This window comes from Polypterus senegalus, chromosome 5, assembly GCF_016835505.1.
Source record: "Polypterus senegalus isolate Bchr_013 chromosome 5, ASM1683550v1, whole genome shotgun sequence".
In the NCBI taxonomy this organism is placed as follows: domain Eukaryota; kingdom Metazoa; phylum Chordata; class Cladistia; order Polypteriformes; family Polypteridae; genus Polypterus; species Polypterus senegalus.
Window position 1 is genome coordinate 85107029 of NC_053158.1, and position 18622 is coordinate 85125650.

Consider the following 18622-nt stretch of genomic DNA (forward strand, 5'->3'; position numbering starts at 1 on the left):
CATATTTTGTCACAGATTTTTGGCATTATTTTTTCAAAGGTATGTATACACTATGCTTGTGTGTTCAAACATGACTGTCATGGATGGAGTTTTCATGTGAACAAGACAGGAAAACAATACAAAACTAGGCACATGCATCACACTGCTTACCATGACATTGTCTTTCTACGAAAATACTTCGAAAACACACACACCTGGGATATGAGCATAAAATGAAAAAAAAACCTTTATGCACTTTCCATTGATCCTCTTATGATAAATCATGAAAATTTGAGGTTAACTTGCCAGTTGTCTGAAGACTTTCCATAGTTTCCACCTACATAGTCTCATTTTGCTTTCAAATTATCTCTATCTCTTTTTTTTGTCATCTTCAGTCTGTTGCAGTTTTTCATTGGTTTGTTCTTGTTCACGCAGATATGGTCTCAGGGAGATCAATGGAGGCAGCAAAATTGTTAAGCAGCACATACTGGTACTGGAGCAGGCAGGGATCTTATACTAGGATACTGGAGGACATGAGCTAACTATAAAGAAAATATTAAAGTCACAGTGAATTCCAAGCACTAAAGTCTGACTTGAAGTGGATTTTAGCTTCTTCTAAAAGTAAAGGCAGTACCAAAATACGCAACAGAGCAGAGATGAGGTCAGAAATCTGCACAAATGTCAAAATATCAAAAAGAAGTCTAAGGTTCAGTTTGTTTTGTTTTCTAAATTAACTCATAAAGTTGATGCCATGCCACAATTTCAAATAAAGAGTGCATGATGAAGTCATACGGTCACATCAATTTAAGAGACTACCAGCAAATTTTGTCAGTATAAATAATGCGAGGAATGTCATACAAAACTAGAACAACATAGTGGCCCTCAAGACAAACAAGCAACAAAACAGCACTGTAATGAGGTGACTATTAAACTGATACAATGTATCGAGAGGAGCATAAACTTTTAATAAATCTACAAAAAAAGCAAAATAGTAAGTGGGGACACTAAAACACAATTTAGCACAACACAGTTAAATGGGAAGGCTAAATGCATCCTCGCCTTCCTAATTGGACATATAACTGGTATAAAATGGCAGCACAACACATTTTGGCAATTGTTAAGGCTAAACAATGCCTTTACTTCTCCTGATGTCTACAGTTCAGATTTCTCCATCTTTTCTCACAAACTCTTATGAGTTAGCAGTAGAATCCATCTTTACTGGCAGCTCAGCCTCCTTGTATACAGCAGTAGGTCAGCTCAAAATCAGAAAGTCACAGGCAGCACAGATCATTCTCAGCATCAAGCAGCCTTATGTTTAGTACATCCATAACATACACAGGATTGCTAAAGACACTTTTCTCTAATTCCTCCCTTTTGGCAAACCATATAGGACCATTCAGATTTACACCAGTAGTTTCAGAGATAGTTTCAATCCCCAGATCATAAGGTTATTAAACTGACAGTCATAATAACAAATTCAGTATGTGTTTATTGCATGTACTGTATATTTTGAATTCTATGAATGCTATTTTTGAGTGTGTCTTTTGTTGGTATTGCATTACTTTCACTATTCTCTCGATACCTACAAGTAAGAAATTTATTGCACTGTGCACACATGACAATAAACATGAACCTGAAGACAATACTATCCCTATAACAACTGGAAACATTTAAAATAACAATTAATGTATTCATGATCTACAAGAAAATACAGCCCTGGGGATGAAAGGTTGCTGTGGAGTGAGGATTGCTGAATGTCTTTGAAAATGGCAGACTCTCACAAATACATATTGTCGCACACGTGCACATTGGAGGCAGCTAAAGGGCTCACAATGGGATAATTCTATGCAAGACCGGGGGTGGCAGGGTGTACTAATTCTCCCTCTTTTTCATTGTCAGATCAACCACGGGAAATCTGGACTCGAGGATGTCACTTCTTGTTCTGTGTCCAATGACTTCACTTCTGATCCCTGGCCCGATGACATCATTTCTGGTTCCTGCCCCGTTGACATCACTTCCCCTACCCGACTTTAAAACTGCCATCTTTTCCTGTTATGATTGTTCTATTGTTGGACTGAAGTTTGTTGAGGCCTGTTCTATGGAACCAACTTTTCAATTTTGGCAGCCTAATTCAAGTACATGGGCGGCTGCCCCCAAACCTCTTCCGGTGTCTTTCCAATCTTTTCACTATATATATATATACTAGCCTAAGCCCGCCGTAGCATACGGCGATGTAAGAATAGGAACGGGAAACGGTGAGAAAGGAATTCAGTATAACAAAGGCTTAGGAAACCACTGTCTCAGTATAACTAAAATAGCAAGGAGCAAAATCAATGCCATTGGTCAAGAGAGTACCTTCCTGTAGCAGGCTATGGAAAACATAGACATACTAGACATTAAGCCCGTTACAATAACGGGCGCTAGAACAGTATTGCATAAACATTATTAGGAACAGTCTATATTAAATGGCAAGGGACCTTGACCTCATTCTGTTTGTTGCCTTAATTTTTTTGTTAAAAATATTTTTGCAAGAAGCCTAAAGTAAAATAATACTAAAAATAAAATAGAAACTTATATGACAATACAGTAAGCATAATTAATACTGCCTTAGTGTAAAACTTTACAACAATCTGTAATACACAATATCTGAAGAAGATATTTAGGAAAATGTTTTTATTTTTTTACCTCAGGAAATTTTTCAATAAAATTTCATTATAGACAACATTTTTTGTAAACACTCTGTCTGAGTTTGTCAACAGTTTGCCTTGTTCAGGACCATCTACAACGTTGACAACAACATCTGTAAAACTTCTAACTCTTGATAATGCAACATATGTCTGGCAAGTAAATGGCAACTTTTTCTAAGGTTTGCCCTTGAGCTTTAGTAATTTTTATGGCAAAGGCTAATGTAACTGGAAATTGTCGCCTTCTTACAGTAAAGGGTAAATTAGTAGAGGATAGAGCCAAATCAGTACAGGGAATATTCTGACGCTCATTTTGTTTTTTACAATCGATCTATTTGCTCGTATTTTTCTTTGTCTTTCAGCCTTTCTTTTGTTGATGTTTAGTTGCTAAGCTGACCGTTCTTCCAGGAGATGTTGCTTATATACGATTTGAGTGTCTGTGTCTTTTGTCCTACTTGACGTGTCGTTTTTTTTTGGGTGGCATGTTGTTAGTAGATACGTCCGTAATATTTTCTCTTACAGTAATACTGGCTTGTATGTGGCTGTAATATGCGTCCCTGTATTGTGTGCCTGTAATTTTCTCTGACAGTAATACTGGCTTTGATGTCCGTAATATGACTTTAATTTTATGTCACAACAGTGTGCAATCAGCAGAGTGTCCCCAGTAACTGATGTAATGTGTGGCGTGCAGCTGATAATTGTGCCTGTGGCGTCTCCCCAGCAAGTACTGTGCAGTTCCCCAGAAAGTATTTTAATCTGTGGTGGCATGCAGTTGATTTTTGTGTGTGTGGCGTCTCCCCAGCAACGGATTTTATGTGCGCGGTCGTGACTACCCAATCAGCACTCTCCCCAGCAATGATGTCCTTTATTTGCTTATCATGCGTGGCTGTGGCTAGGGTATTCACAGTGTGCCCAGCTTCCAGAGTGTGTGCTTTATTTGCTTATCATGTGTGACCGCGGCTAGGACATTCACTGTGTGCCCAGCTTCCAGTGTGAGTGCGTCCACGTGCCATGCTCATGGGCGGGGCACAGCGCAATGCGTACTTCACCAGAAGACACGCACACACGGACACCTGGATGCACAGAGGGGTTTTATTAAAGAGAAAAAAAAAAAATATATATATATATATATATATATATATATATATATACACACACATACAAGCATGCTGTTTCACAGGCTTTGTGTCCTGTCAAGACACTGATCCATACATGGGAACATTCTTGTCTTAAAAAACGTATGTGTTCGCTATATTTTAAGGCTTTTATTATATATTTGGATTTGTGCACTTTGAATATCCTTTTTAAAGTATAAAAACAGGCACTGTATTTTTTTTACTTAGAAAAAAATGCTTCTGTTTAGAACACCATTTCCCATGCCAAATTAATGTGCACCATTATTGTGAAAAAATAATGTTGACTTGAAAAATACCTTTAAAGAGATTTCCCCATCTGTGAACCCAGCCCTTCTTCATCTCTCTGTATTTTCACTTTAAAATGTTGTGTGTTTTTCTTCTGTTAATCTTTCTTGTATATTTACCAAATAAAACACCATCACATAACTAACTTTTACATTCAAGGGTCTCTTACTGTGTGAGAAAATTCAAGAAGTGGGATAGAAACAAGCCTTGGCCATTTTTCAGTACCAGTGGGGAAATATACCTTTGGAGCCATAGCAGTTGAAATTATTTTATCAATAATAATAATTAAGTTTCTCAAATTGTATTTCTGTGCTTTACAACTACTTTTTATGATAATACAGTAGAAGTCGGTGATATGTTTCTTATTCACTCCGCTCCCAGTATTTTGATTAGTGTCCAATGCACTGTTTTATTTCCTTTGTTTAAGTTAGACAGTTGGATGCTGTAAGGATTCAATTACTTGAGGCTATTGGTGAATTATGCGGTTATAAATTGCAAATGTCTTTTATGGTGCAAGTTGCAAAGAAAAAAAAATGACACACCACTATATATTTCAAGACACATTTCATTCTCACAAAGTCACACTGGAACCATAAACTCTACTAGAGCTGAAAAGTGTATTTTTAATGTAAAATCAGCAGGAGAAAAAGAAACAATGACTTGAATTAGGATTACCGTTAAATTTTAAATTTTGCATTACAACATTAAGTGCAGTCTGTATAGTAAGTGTGGATACCAATGACATTTCAAAGACTACAAAATTCTCATATTTGTAACAGACTAAATTGCCTGTTTTTGTCATTTTAGCTTATAGATCTCAAGAGGTACACCTGCTGTGTTGTACTTAGTTTTTACAACAACACTATTGTTCAAGGACATTGCTCATGGAGGGCAGGAAGGCATTTTACAAAGATCCAAGACTTGAGGTCATATGTCTCATGACATTTTTACATTTTTCATATCTGGACGAGGCCACGGTCTGCTCTTTGCAATGAGCAATTAAAAGATGCACTTTAATGTTGTACAAATAATTGTTTTTTATTTTCTTTTATTTATACCATCGCTTTTTTTAGAAAATGAAATATTTATTACTATTGAAAAATGTCATACAATATGTTTCATATTAAAACTTAAGAGCTAAAAAAATAATTTGAATGTAATTTGTCTAAAGTTTATATTAGCGCTCTTGTATATAATTGCAATAACTGCATATTTATTTGTTTTGTGTGTGAACATTTCAAAATATTGAAAATTAGTTTAATTTTCTTTCTTGCTTTCTTATTCTTATAATACTAAAAAGTATCAAAGGAAATCATTATTAGGGAATTAATATACAGGAAGACTGAAGCCCTTCAAACATACTACAAAAGTAAGTGACACTTTGCAGCACTGCCACATCGTGCATTCATTTTTTTTCTGTTACCTCTGCTGTGACTCATTGTACTGATGCTGTTTGATAAATTGTCTAGGAAATTTAGGATGATGCGGCTGCACCTAACAAAGTTTCTTTGGTGTGATTGTTCCCGGGGCAGATGTTAGAGGTTAATATGGACACTGGTTTTGGCCTTAATTTTGACAGCCACAATGAAGAACGAATGAGAGACAGAGAGAGAGTGAGAGACAGAAAGAAGAGACAACCATATCTACTGATATTTAAAAAAAAGTAGCAGTAGATGTATTAAGTGGCAGCTACAACTAGCCGACAAAAAGACTGGCTGATCACCAGCCAAGAGGCTTACAATGAGAACGATGGCCACCTCAAGCAGTTTGTCTAGTGAGCAGCTGGAGGACCTGGAAAAGGAACATTCTGAGCAGTAGTGAATGGGACCTCCTCAACAATAGACCAAAAGAAAGAGAATGGATCAGTTTTATATGTTGGAGATGGTGCTAGACTTTTTAACTGGACTTTTGAAACTGGATCATAATCTGTAAATTGCGTATAAATGATCAAAGTAGCAGGATTTATAATAATTTCTGTTGGTGTAGATAGTTGGGTGATTTGGAGAGGCGTATTGAATGTTCATTGTATGGTATGTTATATGTGTGGAGGATGGCCAGCTGCTCAACCCAGCCAGGACGCCTAAAAAGGAGAAACATGGGGGAAAGCAGCTACTGAGGGACACTGCCTCCCCCAGGACACCAGATGGTGATGTCCCAAAGGCATAGTGGTACCCCAGATTCCCACAGGGCTGCTGGGTATCGCGGGTGCCGCTAGAGGATGCTGCAGGGAGACCCGAGAGTCTTTAATTTCCATATAGCCTGGAAGTAATCCCAAGTCACGGGGACGGAACCACAGAAGTACTTCCAGGATAAAGAAAAATACAATTCTTCATCTTATGCGGAAGTGCTGATGAGTCACATGGATGGAAGGACAGAAGCACTTCCGGGTCAAGGACCACATAGAGGACTGATGGAGACCCAGCAAGCGAGCTGGAGTTGGGAGGTAGTGGACAGAGCTTTCTGGGAGAAGTGGAGGAGAGATTTGTTTTGATTATTGTGCATATTATTGGTGTATTGCCTGTAAATGGTGGCAGAGATGCTTTTGGGCACTACAAACTAGAAGAAAAGAATTAAAAACCTTCTTGATGATTTTACCATGCATTCAGTGTGTCTGTCTTTTGGGTTGAAATAGGCAACAGCGACCTCTAGCGTCTTGGATATGTTTCTTATTCAAGTGTTTAAACTTTCATCAGCTTCCATGTTTTCTTGCTGAGGATTATCAAGGAGTTTCTTGTTAAAGGTGAGTAAAGGGAAGAACAAAAGACTGTTAGCCTTCTTGTCAGACTGTTACCTCATCCTATTTAGGTAGCAGGTCACCCATCATACAGCTTGATGTCACAACGATTCTATCAAGATATACCTACTGATATTAGAACATGACCTTGAGATGGATGTATAATTTTCAATGATGGACACTCCTTTGTGAGACCTGCTTGTATGGCAAGAATTTTCAACATATATCTGTACCAAGTTGCCCTGTAGGACAGAGTAATGGAGCTGGAAAGGAGCTTGACCTAGGACAGATGAAAACTGGGAACATCATTGCTTGTCATGCTGTTGTTTATAATCAAAGATAATATAATGCAAAGGCTTATTTATAAGTGCTTTCACAAATCACACAGTATGAAACCTTTCAAGAGTATGCATAATATCAAATTAACAAAAATGATCATAACGCTAAGCTGTTTATAGGTTTCCAATGCTGATCTGGTATCCAACGTATCCATTATCTACAGTATACAGTATTTCCTTTAGGCTACATTCTTGTTCAGTTGGCAGTGGAACTCATTTTTGGATTGTCACACAGCTCTATTTTCATGGCTTCTTTAAAAAAAGTAGACAATGTTCTTTCCAGATGCACATTGCAATGGCCAAAAAGCTAGTTTGAATACTTAATGGACACACATTGTGGCCTGCAGGGGGCACACCAGCTGCCTAAACCCCCCATAGACAAACACCAGGCACAGGTTCCAAACACAGCACATGCTTATTTCAGTGGGACATGCTTCCCTATGGTTCCCCACAGCAGTACAGTTCAAAGTACAGGACTAAAAACTTTCTTTCCTTTTTCCTTCTTTTTCTTTCTCTCTCTCTTATTCGCTTCCACTCCTGCTCTGGCAAGCTTTGTCACTCTTCCTCCCAGTTCTGGCTCCCCAAGTAGTGATAGATGGCTCCTTTTAAGCCTCACCCAGGAGCACTCCAGTTGGCACATTAGCATGTTCCAGAAGTACTCCCAGGTGTGGCGGAAGCCTGACGTAGTAGGGCTCTGCAGCCTCCGCAGCTCCTCCTGGCAGCACTCATGGAACCAACCAGGGCTGCAGAGAACTCCAACTTCTGGGGTGCCCGGCAGGAATCTGTGGTACCACAGCAACCCAAGGGGGCTGCCCTCTAGTGTTCCGGGGGAGATAATGCATTGAAAACACTGTCTCCCCTGGGTCCTTCTGTCCAACTGGCATCCTGGTTGGGCAGGGCTCCTGGCCATACGTGTCAACATCTATTAGGATACTCGCATCAAACTGTCACTTTCAAAATCTCCAAAAGGGCCCATATCGTACCCATTTTATTATAGAAAGTTATGTTTTTGCTGTAGTGAGGTTCAACAAGAAGCAGTTCTCTTTTAATTACATTCTTCAACCAAATGCAAATGTATTTACTGTAATTGTAATATCACGATGCTTTGAAAAATTATCCTTTTTAAATTTATTTTCAGAAACTTGTGAATGTCAGTGTGAGACATGGAGTTCAAGATTCCTTTCACAGGATTGGCCTCATCACAAAGCATGCAAATGGAAAAACAAAAGTCCAAAGAATATACTCTGTAACACTGGAAAGGAAAAGGTATTGTTTCATTATAATAGCAATACAGATGAATTCCCTAATTGCTCATTTATGAGTTGTTTAGTTGATAGGCTTATCAGGATACTGTCCCAACACTACTATTGCTCTCATGATGATAGTCATAAACAATTAAATTTAAAAAATGTCAATTAAACTGCTGCAGTATGCTTATAAATTTAGGTAATGTGTGCACTACATCTGTTTTTTAATAAAAATTTAATGTAAGGGTCACCGTTTGAGGTTCCAGTTATTTCCACAATAATAACATTGATGGTCCATTATGATTTGTCATTTCAATTACCTTGCTGATACCACAGTTCCTACTCTTGAAATAAAGTGATGCATCTTAAAATATAGATATAGCAGCATACATATATTCCAAATAGTATGTTCCAAACAGACTGAAACGTATTTGACTGACTGCATGTAATAACATCAAGGAGGTGGGTAGTGCCCTGATGAGGGTCTCTTCAATCCGTCACTGGTATCACAATGAAAAGGCAACAGAAAGGGTAAATTTGACAGGCTACACACATCATGAAAAAAGTGGCAAAGAGTCAGAAAGTCCGTAAAAATGCAATTTGCAATCTAGCAATACATTTGTCTTTGGTAATATTCCCCCAGAAAAACTAAACAACTCCCTCCAAGATTAATTCTTTAATAAATGTGTAGCAAACTGTGGGTGGTGTGCAGTGGGAGTCATTTACAAAGAGCTTGTAAACCATTACAACAGACAAGTTCACAAATCACAGTGATCAATATGTTTTGTTCATATTACTTGTTTGCAAACCAACGAAAGAAAATCTAAGCAGCCATATGAATTACTATTTGTAGAGGCCTGTTATCTATGTGATGTTAGTAAGTAAGTCAAATGCTTGTGAAAATAACTGTTAGGAGTTGGCAAATGTAATAATGATGCAATGAAAAAAGTATTTTTCAGCAATAACAGTGTATATATGTGACAATTCAGTTTGCAAATTATTTACTAATATTGTTTACATCTGCAATATTGCTTCATAAAACACTATCAGCAGAGTGCAAATGTAAAAATAGCATACTTAAAAAAAGACATGAATTCTTTTCACTAATATGCATATTATTGTACTTCCTTATTTCACTCTGCAATGTCCTTGGACTATCTTTGCAATGTTTCAATAAAAAATGTTTATTGTATATTAGGTGTGCTTGTTCTTATTTAATTCTAACCCGCTGCATAGGTTATCCATTTTGAAAAGTACTACATTAAAAATAAATTCAGCTCAACTTAAATAAAATATGCAATGCTATTAGCAGATGTCTACAGGTGACTTGTTATACAGATTGCACAGTTATTCATTTCCCTATATCAGCTTTACTCCATTTAAAATTACAAAAATTCCAGCATTTATTCTGACCACAACAGCCACTTTTTAAATATTTTGATATTAAGAAAAAACATTACCTTTAGAATACTTGCCACCTCGATGCTCACCAGTTGATGCAATTAGCTTAGCTCCCTTATAACATAAGCAGGAAACTGCCTCCTGATCCCTGCAAAATATAGTAAGTGCCTTACATTTAATATTCTGTGGAATTTATACATGATAGTTTGTGATTAGGATAAAATCAACTAATATGCTTTCCTTCTACTTCTAGTATCTATCAATGATAAAGTTTAAAATTATTTGATGAGTTTTGGTTTTTCAATACAAGATTTTCTGGTTGTGCCTTCACTACAACTAAAAAAAATTAACACACATAGGCGGAATGACTTGAGCATTAACTGTTATATTTCATAAATACTTTATGCACAGTATCCCTTGTACCAAGGTAGAACCTAGCTTGGGAAAGAGGAAGGACCAGAAGAAAAGACCTAGTCATAAGTAAAAGTAAAGGAAAGTCTAGAAAGTACCGTAATCCAAACCAAAATGTGAAGCCAAAATCAGGGTCTGAGAAACCAAACCTAAGATCAAAAACCAGAAGACTGATAATTCAAACATTTGTTTGCTTTCTCAAATGAGGAAAAGACGTCAAGTGACAACCTTTGATGATGTTATGTGCCACATACTTCTGACTACGTCCAAGGCAAACAGTAAACAAAAATAGCATTGAAAAGGAATAAAAGTAATTTTAATTACTTTAAATATAACACACAAAAACTGTTAAAAGGTTTGGTTCCATCACACCCCATATAAATGTAAATATAAGCATGACAAAACATAGTGAAAAACACAATAAAAAACAAATAACGGAGTCACTTTTGCACGGGTTTCCATGCGTGGGTTTGATAAATGTTTTTGGAAACATGCAACTGAGAATTTGAGGCTGGACAAGAAAAAGACGGGTCTCCCACAACACCCATGCAACAAGACAGGGTTTCAGCAGTTTTGCAAACAAGAATGGGGAAAAGTTACAGCATCCTGATGTACAAAGCTGAAAGAAACCTGTCCACATGGGCTCCAGGCTGTCATGGTTGGCAAAGGTGTGTCTATTAAACACTGATATGAAGAGGGTTAATACTTATGTGACCAATTATTTTGTTTTTTATTTTTGGAATTCATTCATTTATATTGAAATGTTTTCAACTTTTTCTGTTGATCAATGTCAAAAATGTCATATTAAATCCACCGTGATTTATTTTTGTGTAACATCTATTTATTTACTCTGTATATACAGTATATATACAGTATACATAAAAGCTAAATACCACAGACTCACTTATAATGAAATCTCCTGAACCATGACTTGGGACTTGAAATTTGGAATGTAGGTTACCCTTGGCCCATAGATGCTCGCTAAAAAACGGTTTTAAAAATTTCATAGTCCAAGCGCAAAATTTCTTATAGGTTTTTAGACCCATTTGTATGTCTGTCTGCTTTTCACAAAAAAATACTTAACGGATTTAGATCGGGTTTTTTTCTATAATTTGCTTGAACATTCCGTTAATTTTGTAACTTTCTCATCATGCTAAGTATCATAGTTTGCTTGCGGTACCAATTTATTACCGCAAATCCAAAAGAGACTCATTGGGCTGCGGGGCCCTCCTCACTCACGCGTCTGCCTTGAGGCGTAACCTTAACTCCACTTAGTTAGCGAACAAGAGAACTACTTAACGGATTTAAATCTTTTTTTTTCTATAATTTGCTTGAACATTCCGGTTGATTTTGTGACTTCTTTCTTTGCGGTAAGAATCATATTTCACTTACAGAAGTGATATATTCACGCAAATCCGAGAGAGAGGCTGCAGGCCGAGGATTGTGGGAAGAGTGACGTCAGGAGTAGAGAGCTGGGCAGGGCCTTCCTCACTGTCCTGTTTCACTAATACACAGGCAAAGCCCTGGGGGATGGCTAGTATATATATATATATATATATATATATATATATATATATATATATATATATATATATATATATATACTAATATTATATATATATATATGCAACTATATATACTATATATATATATATATGAGAGATATTCAAAAAGTTTAACTTTTTTTTTAACTCTATTTATGAAGAATTTCAAAAACAAACTACAACACTTTTTCTACAGTCACCTTCATTTGCGATCCAATTTTCCCAGCATTGTACCAACTTTTAAATGCCCAATTACTACTCCTCCCACCTTCACCGCTTCCAATGAAAATATAAAAGTGCGGAAACTTTTTGAACGTCCCTCGTGCATATATATATATATATATATATATATATATATATATATATATATATATATATATATATATATATTTAGTGACAAAAGGTGCTATATCAGTGCTCAACCCAGCACAGACAGATGCAGCAGTCACACTGATAAAACAAATGTTTTTATTTTCTTTTCTTCGCCTGTGGGAAACGCCTTTCCCGTTCCCACAGGCACAACACAGTCCCAATAAGCACAAGCCCACACAATTCTTCTTTTCTTTCCCTTTTCTTCATCATTCCTCTTCGGCAAGCTTCATCTCCCTCCTCCTGACTCTGGCTCCCAGAGTGGTGACTGCTGTCTCCTTTTATAGCCCACCCAGAAGTACTCCAGGTGTTTAATGACCTATTTCCGGCTGCACTTCTGGGTATGGCGGAGAGTGGCTGTTCACACAGTATTTGCGGTGACACAGCAAGCTGAATACGCACGTAAAGCGTGTGGAAAAGAAATCGATTTATGTGGTGCTTTTCTTTGCACTTGTTGCATATCAAGATGTATTTCAAATGCCTGGAAATGGAATGTGCTGGTCAACAAAAACTTTACTGTATGGACAGAAAAATCATGAGTCAGTAGCGTTTCAGTATATTTTTCAGGTGCCTGCTTTTTGTTGACAGTAATTTACCTGCCACTTTGCACACAAAGTATACGAAGTATGGAGAAATTAATCATGAAAAAAATTCAACCTCGAGATTTTGATGAATCTTGACGTTTTAGACCTCCCAGAGTCCGAAAATACCTTTTATTTTTGGAACTATGTATGTATGTGTGTGTGTAAACACGATAACTCAAAAACGTAACCAAATAGATGGATCAAATTTCGAATGTGTTTGTTAAACCAAAATTGTAGATCTGTATTAACTTTTAGGCCAAATCCATCAAGTGGAAGTGGTACTTTACCAGAACACAATCTCGATTATTTTTTTATTTATGCAACTGCAGAGTCCGATTTACTTTTATAATAATTTTTCAATATATTATTAATTTGATTTGATTTGTTGTCATTTTGTGCCTGTCCATACTCTTATTACCTACATTTGCTCTGCTCATTAATGATTTACTGTTCTTATGGTGGGCTATTCAAGTCTCACTGCCCCTACCCTTCAAACTACATGCTTGTTTTTCTTTGTTTTCCTCAATACAGCTAGATGGGGTCTGCACACTGATTCAAGACCCCTGTTCTCCTTAAGCCCCCATGATTTTCATGATCACACCTGTCAGAACAAAGTAAAATCTATTTTCTGAGTTTTGATATCCTTTCAGTCCTGCAGGTAGCAATATTCTGTCTTAATTGTTTGTGCCTGAGATGGAATCAGAGATCAATATGGCTGGTAGAAAATAACAAAGCCCAATATTTGAGATTTTTGAATGCAATATTGAAGGCATTCGTTATAAGTACATTATTGTTGGAGCAGGATATGTTGTGTGCTGTAGACATTTGCAGTAAAAAATCCTCACACCTTAACATTCACCTAAATTTCATTACAAACTGGCCCATTCTGGATAATAAAAAGAAAAGCAAAAAAGTGCCAACAGTCAGCACAGATTTGTTCAGCACAAATTATAAAATTGTGTAAAATTGTTTATATTCAGTACCTGGTTTTGATCGTGCTTGTATTTATCAGACAAAACAAACTAAATAGTAAACTGTGTTGTGTAGTGTAGTAAGCTTCCATTAACATTAAATTCATATTATATCCAAACCAATTAAGTGTACAGTTCTGTCTCATTGTTTCACAAAAACTAAACATCATAGTAGCTCTTTAACCGCACCATAATAACTAAAACTGAAACTAATATATATAAAAATAAAATAGAAATGTCTTTGTAAAATAAAAACTAAATTAAACCTAAAAATACATGCTGAAGGAAAACTAAAACTAAACTGAATTTCCAAGTAAGGTCAGAAAAAATATAGAAATAAAAACTAATAAAAAGGCAAAACTATAATAACCTTGATATATTCACAAATATAAATAAGAATAGAATTCTATAATCTATATACTCTCTCTGTATATACATAAACGTATATAATACAAAGTTGATTGGTTCACACTTCGTTAACAAAAACTGTATTAAATGGCCAAAATTTTCAAAAATGCTCTGACAGATTTTCTATAAATTTATTGATGTTGTAGAAAAGCTTCTTTCAATCCTTAAGAATGTCACTCATCCCCAATCATCCTTTACACTGTAAATTCTGTCTTAGCAGTCCAACAAGCAGGAGAATCCTACAATGTAGAAAAACAGCAATGTAATAGAAGATCAGTTGTACTTTCAGAAAGTCGAAAAGGCATATTAAATTTTTTTTTTATCTTACCTTCTCTTTATTCATTTGAAATGTCATGCTATTCAGCTCTTAAACAAGAAACCTATTGAATTTTCCATTCATAGATTATAAAGCTCACCTTGACCTTAATTATATTTTACTTTTGTTTTTTTTTTCCCCATACAATACCCTTTTGATGTAGCAGGTTATTAAATATAGTGCATACAATTTTCTGATTGGAAAAACTTTTACACAACAGAACTCCAATGGGACACTACAGTATTTTCTTTTAATATCAATTCCCTCAAAGGTAGGACATTACATTTCTATAAATACAAATTTGTTAGACCACTCCAAACAAGGAAATCCTAGGTTTATTTATAATTCAAACAGGGTTACAAAAAAGTGTAATATTAGAGTACAAAAAGCACAGTGGTGAGTTGCACCGAGGAGAAATCATTCTAAAAAGGTAAATGTTTGACTTGTCCAGAGGATTTTAACAAAAACAGTTGAACAGAATAAGGCCAGCTCAACTACTTTCTCTAGGCAATATAAGATTGCAAAACACAAAAATAATGTTCTTTGTGGAAAGAAATCCTTTGCTTATATGTTTTCCCCAGTGTTGCTGCTTGTAGCATATTACATTGTTGGACGTGATCTTCAAAGGAACAATGCTGCAAAATTCATTTGAAAGAATACTTGACAAGTACAGAATAACTATTTTTCAGGTGAACAATGAGTGCTAAAAACATTTGCCATTTTCAGCTAATTCTATTTCTCAGACCTGAAGAGTTTATTATACAGTACAGTGGATTTGGTGGCAAATTGCAAGTTGTGTTGCCTAACAACTCAAAAAAAACTGTGCAAATTGTATTTGTAAGGCTTTTTAGCCAGTCACATTTCAGATCTCCAAAGTGTAAGAGGGTAAGCTACATTTATTGACCATTCTTAAATTACCTCCTGGTACCCTAGTGTTCCTTAAATGGATTGTGATTTTCCTCCAGGCTATAGTTTTGCTTTGTGGTCAGCATCTTTGGGTTAGACTTCAACCCACCACCTCAATCTGTACAATGAAACGCTTGCAGATAATGGAAGGACAATTTCTATAATAGACTTCCGCTGGTCTGCAATTTAGCTGCCACACAGTGCTGAAGTTCTAAAAAGCACAGCTGAATGTAAAAGGTGTTCCATTATCTGATAATTTTGTATACTTTTACACTGTCCTGATAAAATGTGACAATGAAAGTGAATTCATATCTCACTCTGAAAAATGCAACCCAGGTAAACAAATACATACTGTTTTAAGATAGAAATTCTGTTGTTGTATATTGGGAAATACAAGAAATGATAAGGTTTTGAAAAAAGAAAAAGACCTGAATCAGTACTTGCAGTGAATAATCAGTGAAATATGTGTCAAAAAATCAATCAAAATCTATATTATACAGAACATTACACTGTGCATCACCACACAATAAGGAACAGAGATATGGTTAAAAGAAATTAGATAGCAAATTACAACAGAAAGTCAAAATCATGAAAAAACACCTTTAAAAGTAAACTAGAACTAAAAATACAGTGGAACAGACTGATAATAAGAATAGATACACATCACAATAAACACAAGTACACGCAATATAAAATTCAAATGAAACAAGGGTAATTTTCATGCACAGTTTAAATGTGAAGACTAATGAAGCCTCACGGACAGACAAAGCCTAAAAGAGCATTCAGCAAGAGTTGCATAATGAGGTTTTTGATAAATTTTACCCACTTAATAATAATAATAAAAATCTATAAAACAGCTCAAGCATGAATGCATCTGTAGAACAGCAAAATGTTCATTTTTACAATGTTCGATACTGTAAAGTTTTAGATCAGAGATGGGTGATCTGCATTTAAAACATCATTTTGAAAACTATTATTAGACATGGTGAAACCACTTCTTTGTGAAAAGAGGGAATTTTTCTTTTTTTTTTAGTAGTGCAAAGTACACAGAAAAATATACATTATTGATAAAAGAAAGTAAAAATCACCAACTGATAGCACTGAGCAACAGAATAAGATCATTTTAAGAGGCCCAATTCAACTTTAAGCTTTAAAGACAACCAAAAAATATTACCAAATATGCACCATGGAAGCTGTCATATTATCCTTGAACCTTTTATGAAAGTGTTTATTTGATATTTTGACTTCAGCCTTCACACATTATACATGTCATGTCTACATTTTGTCATTTATTACTAAACATGAAAAGTGTTTCTGTTTTAATGATGTGTTTACATAGATTGTTGTAGAAATGGAACACACATGAAATGCACGTGTTCCAAATAACAATCTATTATTTCCCTATACAATTCTAGGTACCTCACTACCAGATAATCAAGGCTTGAGCTGGAAGAACTTTGTGCCCTTTCTGTATTGGTGGGGGAATGGTATAGCAGGCTGCTTGTTGTTTGTCTTGATCGACATTTTTACAAGCCAAAAGACGCTAACAGAGAGGTGCAAAGGGATTTAAGGTGGGCTAGAATTATGAGTTTTTTCATACACTTTGGTAATTCTAGTGTTAAAAATAGCTGGAAAAATATGGAAGAAAAAGGTGCTTGCTGTGGTTCGGGCTCATCTGTTAAGAATGTGCATCAACATTACAGAAATACTTGTTGATTTATAACTGTGTTACCAAACCCACCCAGCCATTACATTTTAAGGCTTATCTATCCAAAAGCCTTAGACCCTCTTCAAACTGCATTGGGTAAAAAAGCAGGGGCCAACCTTGGCCTGAGCAAGAACAACCATTTTACCACGAAAAACTCCTGGAGCTTCAATAATGCCAATAAAATTATTATTCTTTTAAAGAAATGCTATGTGCAGAGATATTTTCCTTATATATATATACTAGCAAAATACCCGCGCTTTACAGCGGTGAAGTACTGCCTTAAAATTTTTATTAAGAAGAAAATTAAACCTTTTTAATCTGAGGGAAAATATACCAATAAGTATTTGTTATGGATCTCTTTGTATATCACATTGTGAGTTTTGGCCCTCCAGTTGTAATATGACCAAGCTGTGCACTGAGCTTACTCTTGAGCATGCAACGTACAGTTGGCCATGTGAAAAGTAATCTTGTTTCAAATCTCACAGCTTGGATTGCTGCTGTCATAATCGGTTTGAGTTTCATGGTTTGTTTCAATTACAAGAGTATTTGTAGGACTTGTGTTGAAGAGACATTCGGCATCTGTCAAGCGTTGTAAGTATACAACCGGTTTCATCGATAACTTCACATCCAGCTTTTGAGAGTTTAAACATTCATAAACATCAAAGTGTCCACTACTGAAATTGTCACCTGTGAATCTAAGATGTTTAAGAGGCATTGGCGGTTGTCAAAAGGTGTAAAATATTTGGCCATTTCGGTACACTTGAAAGCAACAACCGAACAATTCATCAACTCACATGCAGATCCATAGGTGAAGGGCTTAAGCATTTCACTCTTATAGTGCTCCTGTGTAGTATAATTATCTCCTGTACCGTCATCAGTCCACAACTTGAACCTGTCCCAGTCATTTAATACATAAGACACAATGTTCCTCCGGATATCAAGAGTGAGCCTGATATGGCCGTGCAATATGTAACAAAGAGAATGGAAATAGGTAGGTGCCATCTCCGAGCATGGAAACAACTCTGTAAGTGACAGTTCTTTGATTGATGGTGATCACCTCGATAGACATGTTAATGGAGGTACTGTTGGAATGATAAAGGAAATGGGTACCTGAACAATGTAAAGTAAGTCTAAAATACCTATACAATAACTATAATCATAATAAATGAACAATAAAACAGCGGAGAAGCCGTGGATTAAATTAAGAGGTTGTAGTTATCAGCAGGGAGACGTGAATCCCGTGGTGTAGCAAGGAAGGGAATGTAGAGTCTGGAGCGACGGACGGCCTTATATAGGCAGGCAGCCAACAATGTGGGAGGCGTTTGGATGGGGGACACAACGCCGCCTCACACGGTGACCGAGCTGCAGGCTATGGACGTATATATGTACGTAAGTAGGATTCAGTTAGCGTTGGGAACCCGCGTAACAAATTTCTTGAAGATATGTCCATAAGTAACAAAGACCATTGAAAAGTTCTATATGGCGGCCAACAGTGGCATCATACCACCAAAATAAGTATGTACATTGGTTTCGGTTAGCGGAGGGAAGCCGTCTACCAAATTTTGTGAAGATGGGGCCATGAATAAGAAAGTTCAACATGG

At 36.2% G+C, this 18622-nt stretch overlaps 1 protein-coding gene across 5 annotated transcripts in view; it reads right to left on the bottom strand.

Moving 5' to 3' along the window:
- LOC120530412 (cadherin-18) overlaps nt 1-18622 on the bottom strand; it is a 1801315-nt gene that overhangs the window by 716359 nt on the left and 1066334 nt on the right. For all 5 annotated transcript variants that reach the window (XM_039754902.1, XM_039754900.1, XM_039754901.1 and 2 more), the window contains one exon: nt 9864-9952. The gene's annotated coding sequence lies outside the window, so the exon portion shown is untranslated. The remainder of the gene's footprint in view (nt 1-9863; nt 9953-18622) is intronic.